The sequence below is a fragment of the Hirundo rustica genome, chromosome Z (genome assembly GCF_015227805.2).
Source record: "Hirundo rustica isolate bHirRus1 chromosome Z, bHirRus1.pri.v3, whole genome shotgun sequence".
NCBI classification, from domain to species: Eukaryota; Metazoa; Chordata; class Aves; order Passeriformes; family Hirundinidae; genus Hirundo; species Hirundo rustica.
The window spans coordinates 10,933,529-10,952,859 of NC_053488.1; positions in this window are offsets into that span (position 1 = coordinate 10,933,529).

Below are 19,331 nucleotides of genomic sequence, written 5' to 3' on the forward strand. Positions count from 1 at the left end.
TGCATCTTTCACAGGAAAATCCCTGAAATTTACTAATAATCCATCTTCAATTGTGTCTGGCTTAGCCAACATTACTCACTGACTTTTAAATATGTCAGACATTAATAAGAATATTTCAAGTAAACTTGGCATTCCACAGAGAAAATTTGAAAATATTTATTTACTTTCATGTGCTACCCTTCACACTCATTACCATATGCTACAATGGAGTGAAAATACCGATAACAAAATGATTTATAGCAGGAGGCTAGCAAAATTACACCTAATTTTTTTTCCTCATAGTAACTGAAAATTGGTATTTTTCAGAAAATATTCTCAGGCTGTTTATGGCCAAGTATGACAAATCTCACAGATTGACAGAATGCATCTTTCAGCCACTAAAGCATCATCTTCTGTTCCAGTAGAAAACTAAATATTAAACCACCATTTAGAGTAAAAATGTAATTAAAGAAATATTGTATCCTTCTGAATGGAAGAATTCAACAATAAATGATACAATCAACACAAATAAGATTGTTCACCTATAAAGTATGCTTCCTTTAAGGTTGTTTTATGATTTGAAAGCAATTAATCCTCTTTAGGTGTCCTGTCCCTATAATTGTTTCATTAGTCCTAGTTAACAAGCCAAATTGAGGTACATCATAGTTAAAATATTTGCCTGAATTAAGAAAAATAAACTTTCATTTATATAATAATCACTGATTGTATATTTCAAGCCTTTTGGGGCTGCCCAGTGAAGGTATTTGGGTCCCTTTGTATTTTTGTATGGGCATTGAAGGCCAGTACTGTGGAAAAGAAGCAAAAACACTGTATGGCAGTAGAGCTCAGATTTCTCCCCTTTTCTCTGTGCCAGAAGTGAAGGTCCTCAATTTGTCCCGGGTATAATAGGGCATGAAACAGGTATTGCCCCCAAAAGGTTCCCTACTGCTCTGTGGGAGTCACATGGTTAAGGTGGAGTAAAGGTGATTGTCCACATTGAAATTCAATGGTAGAGATAAATTTCTGACAAAAACTTGATACTCACAGGGGGATCACAGTGTTTAAATGAAAGAAATAAGAACAAATACAACCTTTTGGTGCAATGTAGAAATGTAGAAAACAAGAAATCTTTATTTCTAATCTTAGATAGTAAAAAGTTTATTCTCTCATGTCATTATTGCTTGTATCAGTAGAGTCCTTTATTCATTGTAAAATGGGCCAGAAACAGATTTTAAATGTTTTGCTGGTTTGATAGTATCTGATGTTTATTTACTTTTCCAACTTCTCCAAAGACCAATTTGGATCCTTATGATTTAAATCATGTCATAATTAGGAATTTTGTACTTTCCTGCCTGGAAAGTCCAGTGCAGACTGTATATGGCATTTTCAGGCATCCGATAAGAATCAAAAGGAGATGCAGGGCAGAGGACTGCTTTATTTAGAAGTGTATGTAAAAGGAAAGGCCCAAAGAAAGTTTCTTAGTTGGAGAAATCTTAGTTTCAAGATTTGTAGAAGAACACGTTAACTAATTTTAAAAAAGCACAGACCTTGATAATATATGTGTGTACATAAGGACTTCAAAACATTTTAAATTACAGTCTCTCACACTGCCCATTTAAGAACCTGCATAAACTCCCCCCTTCCCCCCCCCCTTTTTTTTTTAAATTTAAACAGTGTCTTCTCAAAAGCTAATATTTTGTAGTAACACTTAAAAGAATCACTGTGAACATGTTTGTTATTGGTATAACACCACCCAATTTTGGTGCATAAAAACAAGATTCTGTTTTAGTTTAGACAAAATATGTGAAATGGCCTTCCCTAGATATATAGGAATGCAACAATGAAAGTTCCTGCCTTAATGTGGTTGTGGTTTTGAGGGGTTCCTGGTTTTCAGGTTCAGAGTTCTCTAGGTCAGGAATGGCCTAGTTGCAGAGTTCTGCAGTCAAAGTTGCAGATATTGGATTTGGTTTTCTAAAGGGCCTGAAAAAAAGGCTTTTTGTTGCCCTTATCAATGCAGAATTGCAGTATCATTTTGTAACAGTCACTTTCTGGGCTTTTTGTTTCACCAGTTGTTGAGCAGATTTTGTCTGGACCTGTATTGTTTGACCCCTTTGCATGAGCTGATATTAGCTCTTGTCCCATTATTCAGAGTTCAATAGAGATGCAGACCATTTCTCAGAACATCATTGTCTGTCTCTCAGAAAGGTTATGAGTTTTGTGAAACTGGTCATGACATTCTTCCATCCACCCCCTCAGGGTCTACAGAGTAGTAAGGAGATGCGAAATTTGACAAACTAGATAAATATATGTTTTAAAGCAAAGCAGCTGTTCAGCTTCCTCCTTCCCCCTCACTGTGCAGTACTGGGAGTACACTATTCTCATTGCTATATTCCCACACTTCAGTGGCCAGTATCATCCTGACCTGCAGTCCTCTCTTCTAAGGGTTGGTTTTAACTGTTTAATTCTTTTCTGGGCAAAAACATCTGTTGATGCCTTTCTTAAGAACAGACAAGCAGGGCAGTTTACTTTCTTTTCTGTGAAGAGACCAGACCCATGGTCAACATAGAGATCAAGCTGTAGTTCTCCAAAGTTTAATGATGTGCTTAATGTGCTCCATTACAAGACTGTGCTCCTTGTGTTCCACCCTAGCAGGAGAGGAGTTGACCCCTTTGAGAGCATCTGAAACACTGGAGCACATTAATGTGACCCTGTTGGTGAATGTCAGGTGAATTTTACTAACTTAGGCTCTATTCTGCAAGCATGTGCAGCAGCTACCTGTTGTCAAAGCTGCTGGCACAGCCTCTATCTTAGGACAATTTAACACTGAGTGTCTTTTACTGTCTTGTGATGTTCAGATGCCCATTGTTCTTCCAATCTGATGTAACAAGAAAAGCCAACACCTAGCTGCCCGGGAGTTGAAAAAGCATTCAGAAACAAAGGTTGTGTAATCAAACCAGAAGTGTTTACGAGAGTCCATAAGCAATAAGCAGTGTGACACTCCAATCTACTCGTCTGTAAATATTAAATATCACACAAACCTTCCAGTGATTCAAACACGTATGCCTTGTCTCCTATCTCTCCCACTCTGCATTAGTATTCTTTTAATCTTTTTGAGAACACATTAAAGGAAGAAAGTAATGATATTTTATCCTGGTGTATTCATAAAGCAAATGCCCTGCTCTTCAGAAAGCGCAAGGGGAATAGGCAGTAGTTTGTGTTGGTATTGAGGAGCAGTATGGCTATGCTTTGTGCTGCTGGAATCAGTGCAGTTATTATTAAGTATTACTGTTTGGAGTATTACTTTGTTTGAGCTCAGTTTGTGAGCAGAATGTGAGCAGTCCAAGGAATCCTCTCCCAGACATTTCTGGTCAGAGTTACCTCTGAATGTTCAAGTGGTCCTGGGGATTTGTCTCCATGGCTTTTTTTGCAAGCTCTCCTTTTTCCACAAAGGTTTTTCCTGGTGCCTTTATTCCTTATTGCTTTGGCTCCTTCTTTGGTACTAGCTTCCTTTCGGTTTTGCTGGGAATTAAAATTCCTGCTTACCAAGAATCATGTGCAACTATACCTTCTTAATTTTCTAACAGTTTTCGCCTTTAAAAAATACTTATTTTAGCTGGATACTTTATTTTATGTTTAGGAATTTTCCCTTCCTTTGACCTGCCTCTTTTTTTCCTACCAGCAAAATAGGGAAGAACGGATTTCACCATGATTTTAATTTACATTTTATTTTAGGCCAAGACTCTTTGTGCACTAGAAGTCTTTCTTTCTCTGTCACTAAATTTCCTTATTTGGAGGAGGTATGCATAGGCTAGCATCCTTGTCTCTTAAATTCCAGGAATGTTTCTGGCAAAACAAAGTCTTGAAAACAAATACCTAGAAACTACTGCCAACTCTTACATTAAATCACCCTTTTTTTATAGACTCAGTTCATACATTCCCATGCTTTTTGCATGTTTTACTACTGAAGGAGTTACATTCAAGTTAACCATTATTTTCCAGAAACTTTAAATATTGCATAAGTGAGGTCCAGTAAGAGCAATGTAAGCTAAAGTAAAACAGTAGTCTTGTATACAGGTAAGCAAATGTTATGGCATTTTGCTTCCGGAATTCATGTGAATCAATGTTGTTCCATGAATTCTGAGCCAGAGTTACTTTACTGTCTCCAGTCTGACCTGTGGCCACCGATGTGCTGCAATGAATGCAAGCGTGTAGCACATACTTATGATCCTCCTTCTAACATATGCCAAGGTTTGATAAACATTAGATGTCTGTTTCTTTCTGCATCCCATGGAAAACAAGTGGGAATCCTTAATGCTTGCAGCACTTGTATTGGGCATAATATTTGCAGCTTCCCTCACCGGTGTATTTTGGCACAACAAAGACTTGAACTATGTGGGATCTTAATTTTTATCTGCAAATCCACAGTTAGAAAAAGGTCATGTCTGTCACCAAATCTAATGAAAACAATATGTTTCAGTGTTCTCAGTGAAACAAACTCTGGAAACTCCTTTCAAGAGACATGAGATGTTTTGTTTCCATTTTAATGATAATTCTATGTTCTTTAAAACTATAACAATATGAGTTCTGTTGAATGACAGATAAAAATGTTCCTTTTATAAAAAGGTCAGAGCAATTCTTCAGCTATATCAAAATGCATTTGAGCTCTGAAAATGCCTTTCTGAAGCAAACTTTTTTTGAGATGAAGAAAATTCCACATAGTCATTTTTCCTTGATGAAATACCTCTTTGAAAAATTTTTAACAATTTTAGTTAGTACCTAGAGAAATGTCCCAGTAATAGCTCATACTTCTTGGGCCTCTGGATGGAAGCTGTTTTGATGTCTAACTATATTCTCCTCAGGTTTGCACTCCTCAGGTTGTTTCAGTGATGAAAATAAAAATGTATTTTTTCCTTCAGGTTCATTTTTGATACAGTTGTTCGATGCGCTGCCAACACAGTTTCACCCAGTCTGGACTAAAATTTACAAGGACACCAGATGGGACATCCTCTGTGCAAAGCAAAAAACAGAGCATCTGTGTCAGACAAGCACAACCACAGGCCACATGGATAACCAAGAAATTTTCTGTACAGCAGCAAACACATCCAGAAGTTTAGAAACTAGGTTGGCAGCAGCCTTAAAGCATTTTGATGAAGAGCAGAAGAGAGCCAAGAATGGCTACTAAGCCTGGTTTAAAAGCAGGAAAAGTCTTAGCTCCATGCCGAACAGAAAAGGGTAGAGTTAATTTGTAATTAGTAAGAGGGTTTTTTAGTGAAATTCACCATCATCAGCTGAAAATTTGAGGTATATTCTAAAGAAGCAAGGAAACTGAGGCATGACAGTATTGGAAAAGTATGATGATTCTTGATATTGAAGTCTCTTGGTGGAAGAACACTACAAATGCAGGGAAATCAATGGTGAAGAAGTAAATATGGAACTGAGAGTAGATCTACTCAGATAAAAGATTCTGAAAGAAAAAAAACCCCACCTTTAGACATGATGTTTTATAGCAGTGTCACATTTAAAAATTCCAGAAGAAAATTAGCAGTCTTTCTTTCCAGAAGAAAATCATTCAAAATTAGGATATTATTGTTAAGCTGAACTGCCAGGCCTACGGGTCTCTCTCACTCCCTTATTTCCAAGTGATTGACTCTTATTCTTTTGATCAAGTGCAGTATATCTAGCAGATGATTCAATTTGCCATAGTGTAATAGTAGAAGCAGTATCTGTTTCTATAAATATTTTTTGTATTTAATTGAAATTGGAAATTATGGACAAGGCTCTTTAGAAATTTAAATTGGTAGTTTTAAAATGTAGCTGCAGAAGTAACCTTAAATGTCTGGTTTGAAATTGCTTCATTATAGAACTGTAAGGAACATGTAGAGAAACGACAGATGAAATTATTGCATGTGAACAGTCACCCACAGGCAACTGATTCCCTACTTTAATTTCACTTTTCCTATGTGCTGATGAGGTAGTTACTTTGTTTTGATCTTTGAGAGCTCATTAAGAACACTCATTAAGCCTCAGAATACTCAGTGAAGTATAGCTTCTGCTGTTACATGCAGGGTACAGTTCAATAACCTTTTCAGATTATAAAAATTTGGAGGTAATCAGGAATAGTACCCCAGAGACTGAGCTACTGAAACATGATATTGATAAAAACAAACATAGAGATGTCAGGCTGATGTGTTGTCTTTGTTGGCACCATTATCATATTTTAAGATGCTCAAAGTTAAACTTTGTCACAAAGAGATTGGAAAACAAATGAAAAGTAATGACATTTCAGCTGTACTTGTGCAGATTGGTTATTTTAATATCCATCTCCTTCCTGCTCCTTCTTTCTTGTTAGCTTGAATTCCTTTACACATTTCTTCTTCATTAAGTTAAAAATTTCATCTATGTTGTCTGTCCTCTCCTGCTCTCCAGGGAGGAAATCTTTTAGGCCCTTTTCTAATCTTTGCCCAGATTTTCTGAATTTTTAGTAATATGTGCCACATCACTGCTGCCAGCATCCTCAGAGCCTTCCTATGAGACTTGGTATCTCTTGATTTTGGACTGAAACAGGATAAAATATTGCATTTAAATGCATGATAGCTCATACAGCACTTATAAAACAACAGAAGTGGGAGTGCACAAGCAAGCTTCAGTTCTGCTGAGGGGTAAAGCTCATGCAAACTTCTGAAGTGTTAATTTCCTTGTTCCTGTGTTAAGGAAAATCATGCTCATCCTTAAGTGAGTAATGTAAAACTTTACATAAATTATTAGCTGAGAATTATTGCCTAGAAATTTTCTTGCACACAATAGAGCCTTTCCTTTTAGCTCAGTCTTATCTCTCAGTCCATTGCTATCATTGCTCATGAGGCATCAGTCCCTTTTCCCCATGATGTTCAGTCTACTGAGTGCTCTAATTTTAATCTGCTCTTCTCATCTGCTAATTTTCTTAATTTCATAGGTTTCATGCTTTTTGTTTCATTCTGCAATTAAGATGGTTCCTGTCTCTGCCATCCTTTCTCCTCCCTGCTCCCTCCCTTCTCCAAATATGCTCAACAGATGTTTGCTTTCCTTGTTGCACATTTGATTCTCTGACTCATGCATCAATAAAAAACCTGCCACAGATGAATGTGAGCAAGGCTGAGATGTCTCCCAAAATTATTGCTTTTAAAAGTCTGCTTGCTTCATTACACCTATGTCACCTGGAGGGTGTGACAAGTCATGGTAAACTTATGAAGATTTGGGCAGTCCTGTGACTCGATGAGAAAGTCAGGAAGCAAAATCCCTGTGATTTTCTGTCTGCTGTCGCCTAGGGGGACTCAGAGGGAGACTGTTCAGTTACAGTCTGTGGGCTAGGCAAGGAAGAAGGAAGTCCCCTCCTCTGTTAGCAATCCTGTGTTGTCACAACGGGAAATCGAGTGAAATGGAGGCTTAAATAGGGACATGGCTGAACCTTAATCAGGGTCAGCCGAGCACATGGTTTACTGAGTCTTCCAGCTAAACTATGAGGAGTCTCCTCTTTTGGCAGTATTGAACAGAAGCCTAAAACATCAGCTGAGTTTTTATCTCTGATTCAACCTCCTAAACAGCTACTCTGTTAATCTGAGGCAGTTACATCTCACAGAATTTTTGCTGGGGCTCCGTTTCATCTTTGAACCAGCAGCACTCAGAGCCTGAGGGCAAATGAGTCACCCAAGGAAGAAGGAGCTCTGGCAGAGCTGGGCTTGAGCAGGAAGAGATCATCACAGTACATTTGTATCCAATGTAGATAGACATTCCTTAACCTTAACCAGAACACCTGCCACTCTAGTGGCACAATACTACAAGAATTATCTTAGGTATTATTAGGCATTACCCAAGGGCAGTGAATAAAAGGTTCCTGTATAGTTGTGAATCAATGAATTAGAAAAAAATAATTGTTTCGATATCTTTACAAGCATAATATTATTATTTTACCACTGCTAATTACTTTTTCAATTTGGAATAATAAGCAATTAATTTAAAATAATTATATCCAACCTCAGCTATAATGGAATTAACTTTTCTTAATTGCCAAAAGAAATAATAATTTTGGTAGTCAGCATGGCTTTACAGGGGAATGAGAGATCATCAAAGTAAATTAAATTAGGAGCTCAATTGGGAAAATGAAGGCCTTTCACCATACAGGTAATTTCAATATTCAACATTTTTATTATTTGAGAATATTCTGTTTCAGTTTCAGAATAACCTAAGTCTTTAATATTGAACCAACTCCATATTAAACCAGATTTTCCCGGATGTTTGAGTTATTGTGTTTCCAGTTATTAGATTACATCTTTGCATGACCTCTACCTTGAGATGACCATTCCATAATATAGCATGTCAATGTCAAGAGAGGATTATGTTGCAACACAGAAGGCCATTTAGAAGAGAAGTTCGATTCACCCCAGATGGGCTAATCTAGAGAAATAAGGTATAATTTCAGCAAGCAATTCAAACTAGAACCTTGTTGAAATATCAGTAGTGGTGAAGGTCAAAGGCCCAACTTTCCCTGTATCATAGGATCATAAAATGTTTTGGGTTGGAAGAGGCCTTAAGATCATCCAGCTCCAAAACCCCTGCCATGGGCTGGCAACCTTTCATGAGATCAGGTTACTTAGAACCCAACTCAGCCCAGTCATGAACCCCTCCAGGGACAGCCTGTTCCAGTACCTCAATGTGGTGGTGCAAGAGTTGTTTTATTAAGTTATTAAGTTATTTTTGTAAGTTTTATAAGTTTTTTATAATGGTTCATTCCACTGTGCAGCCCCCCCCCCCGTGTTCTGGAATGGTTTTCCCCCTTAATAGTTAGGTATATAACCAGGCGTTTTATGCCAATCATTCCTCCCCTGCACCTGTCCCTGTCAATCCCCCCTCTCTCCTCTTGGTCGCCCTGTCTGTCACTTCGAGACCCTTCCCTGGATTCTGGAAAGATCCAGGAGAGGCGCCGAGTGATAGGCTGGTGCCCGGGGAATCCCCTCCTTCCCTCTTGTGATTTGTTAATGGTTCAGAAGTTGACACCCGCTGTTACACCCCCGTGTTCCCTGGTTGGCTGACCCGTTGTCACCACCCCTGGATCCTCCCCTGCTTATAAGTGGCCGCAAGGCTTTGATCTGGGCTCTCTCTGTGTAGCGAGGGTCTGAGGAGGAGCTCCTTGCCGGACTCCCCTTAATAAACTACCTTTTACCCTGCTCAAAGAGAGTCGACCCTTTTTCTGTCGCTGCAGTCGTGATGCCTTCAGGTCCACTCGCCTTTGTGGGGAACCAAGAACCCACCGGGAGGAGGTTACTTGCCCTGCCTGTAACCCCGACCGATCCACGCTGTCACAGTGCAGAACTGAGCTAGCCTGTGGTCAACACCTGCTAGGCGTGAGGGACACAGCGACACCTCAACACTAAGAATTTCTTCCTGATATCTAATCTAATCCAATCCTACCCTCTTTCCGCTTCTCCCGTGTCCTATCCCTACATGCCCTTCTCTAGTCTTTTTGTAAGCCCTCTTTAAATACTGAAAGCTGTTATAAAGATCTCCCTGAAGCCTTCTCTTCCTCAGTGTGAACAACCCCAAGACTCTCAGTCTCACACAGGGAATGTGCTCCAGCCCCATGATCAACTTAGTGGCTCTCCTCCTCAATCATTCCAACAGGTCTCTGTCTTTCTTGCGTGGGGGATCCCAGAGCTGGACACAGCACTCTGGGAGGGGTCTCACCAGAGCAGAATAGAGGGGGAGAATCCCCTCCCTTGCACTGCTGGCCATACTTTTGTTGCCACCCAGGATGCAGTTGTGCTCCTAGGCTGCAAGTGCACATTGTCGACTCATACTGAGCTTTTCATCCTCAAACACCAAGTCTGTGTTGCCAGGGTTAGTCTCAACCCATTCTCTGCTCAGCCTGTATTTGTGGTTGGGACTGCTCCGACCTGGCTGCAGGATCTTACATTTGCCCTTCTTAAACTTTATGAGTTTTGCACAGTTTCACCTCTCCTTAAGCCTGTCACAGTCCCCTTGGATAGGATCCCTTCCCTCCAGGGTGTCAACTGCCCCTCACAGCCTGCTGTCATTGGCAATTTGCTGAGGCTGAACTTAATCCCACTGTCCAAATTGCTGGTAAAGATATTGAAAAGATCTGGCTCCAATAATGACCTCTGGGGAAAAATACATGTCACTGGTCTCCAACTGGACAGAGAGCTGTTGACTGCAACTCTTGGAGTGTGACCATCCTCCCAACTTTTCATCCACCCATCAAATCAGTGTTTCTTTAATTTACAGGCAATGTTGTCACACAGAACAATGTCAAATGCTTTCACAAGTACAGGGAGATGTCATTTGTTGTACTTCCTTCATCCACTACTGCAGCAATCCCATCATAGACAGACAATTTTGTCAGGCATGATTTGTCTTCAGTTAAATCACGCTGGTTGTCATAGATTACCTTCTGATTTCCCACACACCTTAGTGTAGTTTCCAGAAAGATCTGATCCAAATCTTGCCAGGCACTGAGGTGAGACTGGCCCTTAGTCTTCCTTATCCCCACCTTGTAAAAATGGTGGTTATGTTTCCTCTTTTCCAGTCCATGGGAACTTCACCAAGCTGCCATGACTCCTTAAGTATGACAGTGTAATAGTTTTAATTTAATAAAACTGGGTGGAAACACCAATTAATGTAGGGGTTTTAGTGTTAATATTTTTGTGGGAGGGAGAGATTAGGAGAAAAATAAACAAAGCAGGCTTAAGCTTAAAATTGAACAAAAAATAGTTTTATTAACACACACTAAAAGAATAGAAAAAAAGAAAGCTGGAAAAAAACCTAAAACAGAATGAAACTTCAAAAACACTCTTCTTTCCCCTTACAAACTATTAACTTTCTTATTGAACAACATAGAAAAACACAACCTAGGGTTTTCAGTCAGTTTCACCACTTAGACATAACTACTCATTACTTAGGAGAAGAGTCCTTCTAAGATTTTTTATAAAGATGTTTGCTATAAGACAAAATAGTCCAATGCTCTCTGTTACACGTTCTGCTGCCGCCCGGAGTTTTCGCAGACTGTGATGTTCTATCTGCAAAGCTTCTCAGTGTATCTGGGGTAATATTTACAAATACTTCTTCTGATCTAAAATTATTGTTGTCTCAAAGGGCTGAGACCTCCTTTTTGACCTAGGAGCGGGAGTTTCAAAGCTCCCCAAAAAATCTCTACTACACCAGTCCTTAATTTTGATTAGAATAGCATTCTATCCAAATAATACTAAGATGCTACAAAGAACAGTTTATTTCTTCATAATTTACCTTAGAAAAGTCCAGGTAAAAATGTCCACTTCTTCAATCCTATTCTAATATTATTAGTTCTTTCACTTATCATCTAACTGACTTCATGTAGTGTCTGTTCCATGTACTTTCTGTTTTTTCTTTCTTCTTTCTCTTGAGGAAAAATTGTGCTTTAAAAATTCCGTGTTGCTAAGAAAATGTTAAATTTTGCCTGGGCTTGCAAAAGCCACAAGCATGCGCTGGGCTGGTAGAAGAAACCGGCAAATGTCCTTTTTTCCACCCCTCGGTCTTATCTAGGGTGGTCCAGCTTGGAGCTATTACTAAGCTGCAAGAAAAGGCTTCACTTGGGCTGCTCTCACGCGAGCAGCAGTCCGTAAAGGGCTCAGCCGGACCCGGCCCAGCGCCCAGCCAGCAACAGGGGGCTCCCCCTGGGCTCCCCCTGCTCTCCGTGCGGGCAGCAGTTCTCAGAAGCCCAGCCGGCCCGGCCCGTCCGCCCAGAGGGGCAGCAGAGCCCAACCCGGCACGGGCCCGGCCCGGACCACAATGCTACCTCATGGCTGATCACCAAAGCAAGAGCGTGGGCCCTCAGCAGCAGATTAGTTTTAAGCGTTCCTTCCAAAGTCACACGGACATTTCCCATTGGTGAACTTAGCTGCCAATATCCCAGCCTGCTTTCTGACAGGTCCTTGTCCTCCCCCCACCCCCAGCCCACACTACGGTTAGGGCAGGGGAAAAACATTTTGCATTTCTCTATATCTAGAAAACAAAATCGTGCCAACCTATGAAAGACAGAGAGTGGCTTAGCCTCTTCTTCAGTCAGTTCCCTCAGAACCCACAGATGTACCTCCTTGCACTTGCTTACTTTCAGGTTCCTTAGATGTTCTTCATTTCCCAGTTCCTGGTTTCAACTTCTGCATCTTGAGCAGTGTGGCTGGAACCCTTGCTGGTAAAACACTGAGGCAAAATATCATGGATTACCTTGGCATTCTCCATATCCCATGTACCAGGGTCTCCTATAACCTTTCTGAGAGGAACACATTTTCCCTAGTCTTTTTTTTATCACTCACACCCCCAAAGAAACTTATTTTGTTAATCTTGATATCTTTGGCCAGGTTTACTTCTGCCAGTGCTTTAGCTTTTCTAACAGTCTTTCTGATATCCGGGCTATTTTTCTGTATTCATTCCCAGGATACTTGTCCCTCCTCTTGGAAAAGGTCCCTACCTTTCCCTTCTATTTGTCCAGGAGCTCCTTGTTCATCCATGCAAGCTTCCTGGACTTCTTCCCTGATTTCTTCTTTGTAGAAATTCATTGTTTCTGAGGCTGGAGGAGAAAATCCTCGAATATCATCCAGCTCTCTTGGGCTCTTCTTCCTTCCAGGACACTGTCCATGGCACTCTACCAGGAAGATCCTTGAAGAAACCAAAGTCTGCTCTCCTGGAGTCCAGGGTAATGAGCTCTCTGTGTGCCCTCCACACTGCCCCAAGGATCTCAGACTCCACAATTTCATGGTCACCCCAGTCCAGGCTGTGCTTGAGCTTCACATTCCCCACCAGGGCCTCCTTATTGGTTACAAAAAGGTCCAGCCCAACACCCCTCCTCACTGGCTCCTTTATCACTTGGCGGGGGAAATCGTTACCCACATGTTCCAAGAGCCCATTGGATTGTCTATTCCTGACTGTGTTGTCCCTCTAACAGATACTGGAGTGGTTGAAGTTCTCCATGAGAACCAGGATATGTGAATGTGAGGCCACCCCTCTCTATGTGCAGAAGACCTCATCAGCTTAATCCTTCTGTTCAGGCAGCCTCAGAGACCTACTATAGAATCACCTGTCTCTCCTCTCCCTTCAGTGCAGACCCAAAAGCTCTCATTCAGCTCCTCATCTATCCCCAGCTGGAATTCCATGTGCTCCATTATCATAAAGGGCATCACCACCTTCTCATCTCCCCAGCCTGTCCCTCCCAAAAAGCTCATACCTTTCCATTCTGACACTCCATGGGTTTCTGTGATGCCAATAAGATCAGAGCCCTGCAGATGTGGGCAAGTCTCTAGTTCCTCCTGTTTATTCCCTGAGCTGAGTGCATTATGATTTTCTGTCTGGGATGTCTGGAATTCCTTGGTCCCGTGCTTCAGGTGTTTTCCTCTGGACCTGCATAACCTCTCCAGACTCTGGGCGTCTCTTGCTGTCTCTGCCTCTCTGGTATAAGTGGATGGCCTGTCATCCCATGCCTTATCACTGTTAAACCTGATGATATCTCTCTCTCCTATCATATCGCATTTGACACCCTAGAAACAAGTCTTGGCCAAAGATGATTTTTCCCTTTTGGGACAGGTGAATCCTTTTGGAACTCAGCAAGTCTGGTGACATGTAGGCCATCCCATTATCAAAGAACACCAAATTTTGATGGTTACACTGGTCGTAAGGTCATTTATTAGTAGACTGAGTCCACCTGTTTTCTATCTATGTTGTCGCCTGGAAGAACAGAAATAGGAATAAACTGCAGTTCTGATTCCCTCAAAAATAGTCCCAGTGCCTTGAAGTCTCCTTAGATCACCTTTGGACCATGTCTCACATTTTTGTGGTTGTGCATATGGAGGTAATTGCTGGAAAAAGGAAAATTCCTGAAATCTGAATCTTAGTTTCCAATCTCACTTTAGGTAGAAGGGTATCTGAGAAGGATGCAGAACTAAAACAAGCACAGATAATGCTTCCCTATAATGTTCTTCTGACTTCCAATGCACTCCAAAATGCCTCCATGCTGAAAGAGATGTAGAATTTCCTGAATCAGATGTTTTCTGTTTGGGTCAGAATCAGATCAATTTTTCATGCTAAAACACATCTGTTACAGGCTTTGTCTTACCCACCTCCTTCTGCAAGCAGATCTTCTGCTGGCAATGAATGAGAAATTAAATTTACTATTGCACAGTTTTAAAATAAATGTTTTTCCTCTTTCCATTTCTTCCACAATATGCTGTGTTTGTTCAAATCAATCAGAGCTAAATAAACTAAATACCTATTTTTAGGTGTTTTTTGTTTGTTTGTTTGTTTTTGTTTTTTGTTTTTTAAGATTGAATTTTACGCTCTTGGAAATAGAAAAGAAAATCTCCAGTAAAGCAAATCTTAGTTACATGCTATCCTGCTCTTGAAGATATTCCCAAAAAAGAGAGAGTAGTGATTTTTCAGTAACCAATTCTGAGTTTCAAATAATAAATCAATAATCCTTCAGCAAGATTGAAGTAATTTCGTTCTTTGTTATTCTGGTTTGTCACAACTTGTTAGGGGGATTTATTTCCCTTTGGGACTGTGACACTGCTGCCATGACAACAGTAATTCACAAAGCCAGATTCATCCCCTGATATGTAAAATTGTGAAAACTGTCTAGGATGTTGCTAAGTATTATATATTTTCTTTTCTTTTGTTAGCAATTTTACTTGGTGGGTGGATAATAACACCACCAAGTTTGGAAGCTTTCAGATGCCTATTTGCCTATTTCATTCTATATGGAAGCTTTCTTGCAGAAAGTTCCAAATGTAATACAAAACCTGTTTTGCACATGGTAAGCCCTCGGTAAGATGCAACAGCATTAGCAGAGGTCCAGGTAAACCAGATAGGTTTACATGTGTGACCTTCATAGCTATTTTTTATGACTCAAGATCATTTTCTATTACATTTTGGGCAGAAAGGGAATGTTAGCACAATTTATTCACCACCATATGCTTGTTCACAGGCTATATGACAAATAGAGTCTATTTCCCAGGCATAACAAGGGCTTTCAGCAGTAGAAAAGTCTGTTTTGAGCTCAGCAAGCATTAAAACAGTCCTCATCCAAGTTTTCTTTCTATAGGAGAAATACTGCAATTTCCAGTGCAAGCCTGACATCAGCTTGATAAGTAATGGTGATTTTGTCAAGCTCTTGCCATCACATATCTAATTTGTCAAAGTAGAATAAGCATGATTTCCTTGTATTTCAACTGCTCTCATTTTCCACTTAACGATTTTTTTTTATCCCAAAAAAGTGGTAAATGACACTTGGCAGTGCTGGTACTGTTCCTCTAGTCATCTAAAAAGTAAAAGAAAGGAAAAACCTCTCTTCCCATTTCCAAAGTATTTTATAAGGATTAATTTCACCTTCCAGTGTCTTGTGCAGGATTGACAAGTGAAATCAAAGGAGTCACTGGTTTTCTGCTCTCCAGTTTCCACATATGGCCTGCCACAGTGATATAGAGAATCTTTAACTTTCTCCTTCCACTACTCTGTTTCAGGCTGTTCAGTTTCTGAGCAGGTATCTGAGCAGGTATCTATGTGTAGGTTTGGGAGTGGTTGATTGGCTGGTGGTAGCACGTTACTGAGCATCAATTCTTCCTTACTGATCAGAGAAAAGACTGAGCTGAATGATATTTTTTCAGCAGGGTGGATTGGCCCATGCACTGTCAGTTAGACCACGTTCAAATTAAAACTGTGTTTGTGCTCCCTTGCCATTCTGCTCAAAATCTCCCAATGATACTTTGACAGGCTTCTATTGGGTCTGCAAGCCGCACGCCTGGAGTTTAAACTCCCTCGGAATTTGGATCAGCTCCATAGCTGTGAAATCTACAGTGGCCACTTACCTCTTGTCCTCTATAAGTGGAGTCTGTTACATCCCCTACTGAAGAGGGACCAGGGCAGTAAGCATTGTGCAGTTCCTGAAATACACCTCTGTGAGGACTGGTGATCCCACTGAGATTGTTCTGGTCTGTGTTTTTCAGGAGCAGTGGACTGTTAAATGAAATAAACCTTCATTTGCACTGAAGTAGGGAGATTAATTTAAAATATTTTAGATTCATTTTAGACTGGATAAATAAATGACATATATGTTTGCCATTTCTTATACCTATAGAAATTTGGTTCAAATTTCTGTGGATGATTCAGACTTTGAATTAGATCCTTTCAAATTTTCAGGTCTTTCATGGTGTGGGGAACATTTCTAAAACATAACATTCTTCTTTGACCTCCTCAGTCTCTGAAATTTCTCTTTTTCGCCTTACATTTTCCTGGGTCCATTTTCTATTTTTTTATTAATAGACTTCAGACCCTCCAGGAAAATTCTACTGCACTCCTCTTTCTGTCCCTCTCTGTCCTTACAGACAAGACAGAACAGACCTGGTTCGATAGATCATAGGTTTTTGGCTTTTCTGTGCTGGGGCCATCCCAGGGGTCATTAGGAATGAGGATCCCATGTCTCCATCTTATTGAAATTCTGCAGTCTTTGCTATCTAACTCTAGATAGCAAAATTGTGTGTATCTTGTGATTGGTATTCAGTATTGCAATAACTTCCTTAAATCAACTGGAATTAATAGACTTTTGTAAGACTAATTTCACAATAATTCTTGAGGTGCTATAGAAATGAAAAATAAAAGACTTTGCATTTCATATCCATGCTTAGAACATATGATTATTTTGATTTCTCATAAATATTTGCTGCTTCCTTACTCCTGCTTCTAAGTATTTTTCTCCATGCAGGCTCATGCTGACAGTAAGTTAATATGGTCTCTTCCATAATGCAAGGCTAGAAGCGCTCTAAGCGAGATTCCCAGACTAAAATCTGTGGCTATTTACTGTGGATGTCTTTGACAAACTTTCTCAAATCTGAGCTGTAATTTTGTTTTGTTTTGTTTTTAACTATTAGAAACTTGTTTATCACTTCAACCCCTCACCCATTTTCTTGGATACCTGTACTGCTATCTTAAATTTGTCTTTGATTTAACCTCCATGCACCCTGCTTGTGAAGAGCACAGCAATCAATCTTCCCCCTCATCCTTTATAAAGCTGGTACAACAGTGGCAGCAGAAAAGGTTAGTGTTGAGACTCGCCTACTGAAAAGGCGAGTTGGACTTGCTGTTGAGACTATAACTAATATTAAATAGAACACATCCCCACCCCCTTATATTACGTGCTTATATTACAGTGCCTTCTTTTTTATAATTTTCCACTTTTATTTTCCAGGGGAAGAGAAAAAAAGGCTTACATTTCATTTGAATAAAAATTACTTTGCTAAATTAGAAACATTGGCAATAGTCCCATTTCTCAACCAGTTTCAGACATAGCTTTATTCTTTGCTTTTTTGATTACCATGATGACTTGGAATAGTCATTAGGTGTTTTTTCTCAAACCCTTTGCCTACCATTTCTACCATGTGCTCAAGCTGGTTTATGGCACTTTTGAATGGCTCAGTGAGCTAAGACTCTCTGGAAGTTGGAACCTGAGTTTAGGACAACAGAGGCAGTGAATATTTAAGACTATTGCTAACTGCAACACATATGGTAATATGACACAGTCTCCACTTGTTTGTATCTCTTCTAGGGAATCTTATTCAAATTCATTAATTTGCATTCCACAGTGAGTACTGAGAATTGCCACTACTTAATACATGACATGTTGCCTTGCATAAACTCCACTGCTGTATTAGTTAACTTTCAGCTAATTATTTTTTGGACTTCAAAGTCATCTATGACTATTTTCTTCAAATTATTAACACATGAAGACAAAGACCTGCTGGTTTGTTTGTTTTCTTTTTAAAATTTGTGATAGAATAGGAACTATTGTAAGATTTGTCATTGACAGAAGAGAAAGTGGATAATAATCAATCAATAATATAGATTAAAAAGAGTTTTTCCAAAGGAAATCTAGAGAAAAAAGTTATTTTAAAACCTATATCTGTCTCCTCTCTTCTTGCCTGTCTGGACATGGCACTGTGATAATTTTGTAGCAAGAGCAAGAAGGACAGAATATTTGTAAAAGTCAGGTAGTATCTGGATTAATAAAAATTTCACTCACATATTTTTGCTGTATTATTCATGAATCCTATGTGCTAGACACAACTGCTTGAACTGAAGTTAACGTTCGACTTGCACTGGTTAAGATTAAGACCTTTGCCCACTGAAATATAATTTGGGTTGTATATCAAAATCCTGTGCTCATTATTTGAATATGAAATACCAGCAGTTTGATATGACAGTACAGACTTTTGGAGAAATTAGTGTTCAGCTTAGTGCAAGTATGGGAAGGATAAATGTTTGTGATATTTCTTTCCAAGGTAATGTTCTTTGGTGGTAAAACTTCGTTATGTGAGGTCAGAAAGACACTTCAGATGGTAACTTCATTAGAGATCTGAAATTTAAGAATTTAATTTATGAATTGAAAAATTCATCCACTAAGAATGTTGAATTAGAAGAGTCAACTAATGTTCAGAATAATTTGTTTTAAAAATATAGAGGAAATCATAAAACAGTGAAAACATAGCTGTTCTCAGTCCTACTGGTTGATGTGCCATGGCTTTGATATATATAATCAGAAAATGTACAGAATCCTGTTTACTTTTGAATTTACCTTGGTAAGGACTGTATTTTTTATCCTTACATCTGGTACTTTTTTTCATTCAGTAGAACAGCATGTATTTCTAGGTAAAATCACTGTGAGTCTGAAATGCACCATGATTGAAATATGATATATGTTGAAATATGTCAACATGTACATTAGTGGGTTTTTACCGTGTTTCATGAATAGTCCTTAGATGCTGCTTTTCACTGAGAACTTCTATCACTTAAGACATCATAAAGGCTGTAAGTCAGCTATTTTGAATCAGAGCAGAGAAACTACAATTCCAAGTACATCCCATTGCTTATTTCTGGCTATTTATTTATTTATTTATTTATTTATTTATTATTTACAAAGTAGAGTTATTCTGGTACTTTTCTAAAACTGAGCTATCTTTGAAATGAAAAATCTGAAATTTTTTGCTGGCAAAATGGATTTATTAATCTCTACTTATTTTATTAAAATATTTTAGTTGGATGGATGACTTTAAACTGAACTAGTTTCATTACACTCTTCGTAGAAATGGATATCAGTATCAGCTCATACTGAAAAGTAGGTGCACAGGGGATGTCTTAACCAGATCATGTGTGTGGGGAAGGCATATGTGTTTTCTATAAGAGAAGATAGAAGCTATTGAACTGCCAGAGAAATTAACTTATTTATTTCCCTGAAGTCTCAGCCCAGATTTCATTAAATATTTGAGCTTCTAAGGACCTGGTGTATATTG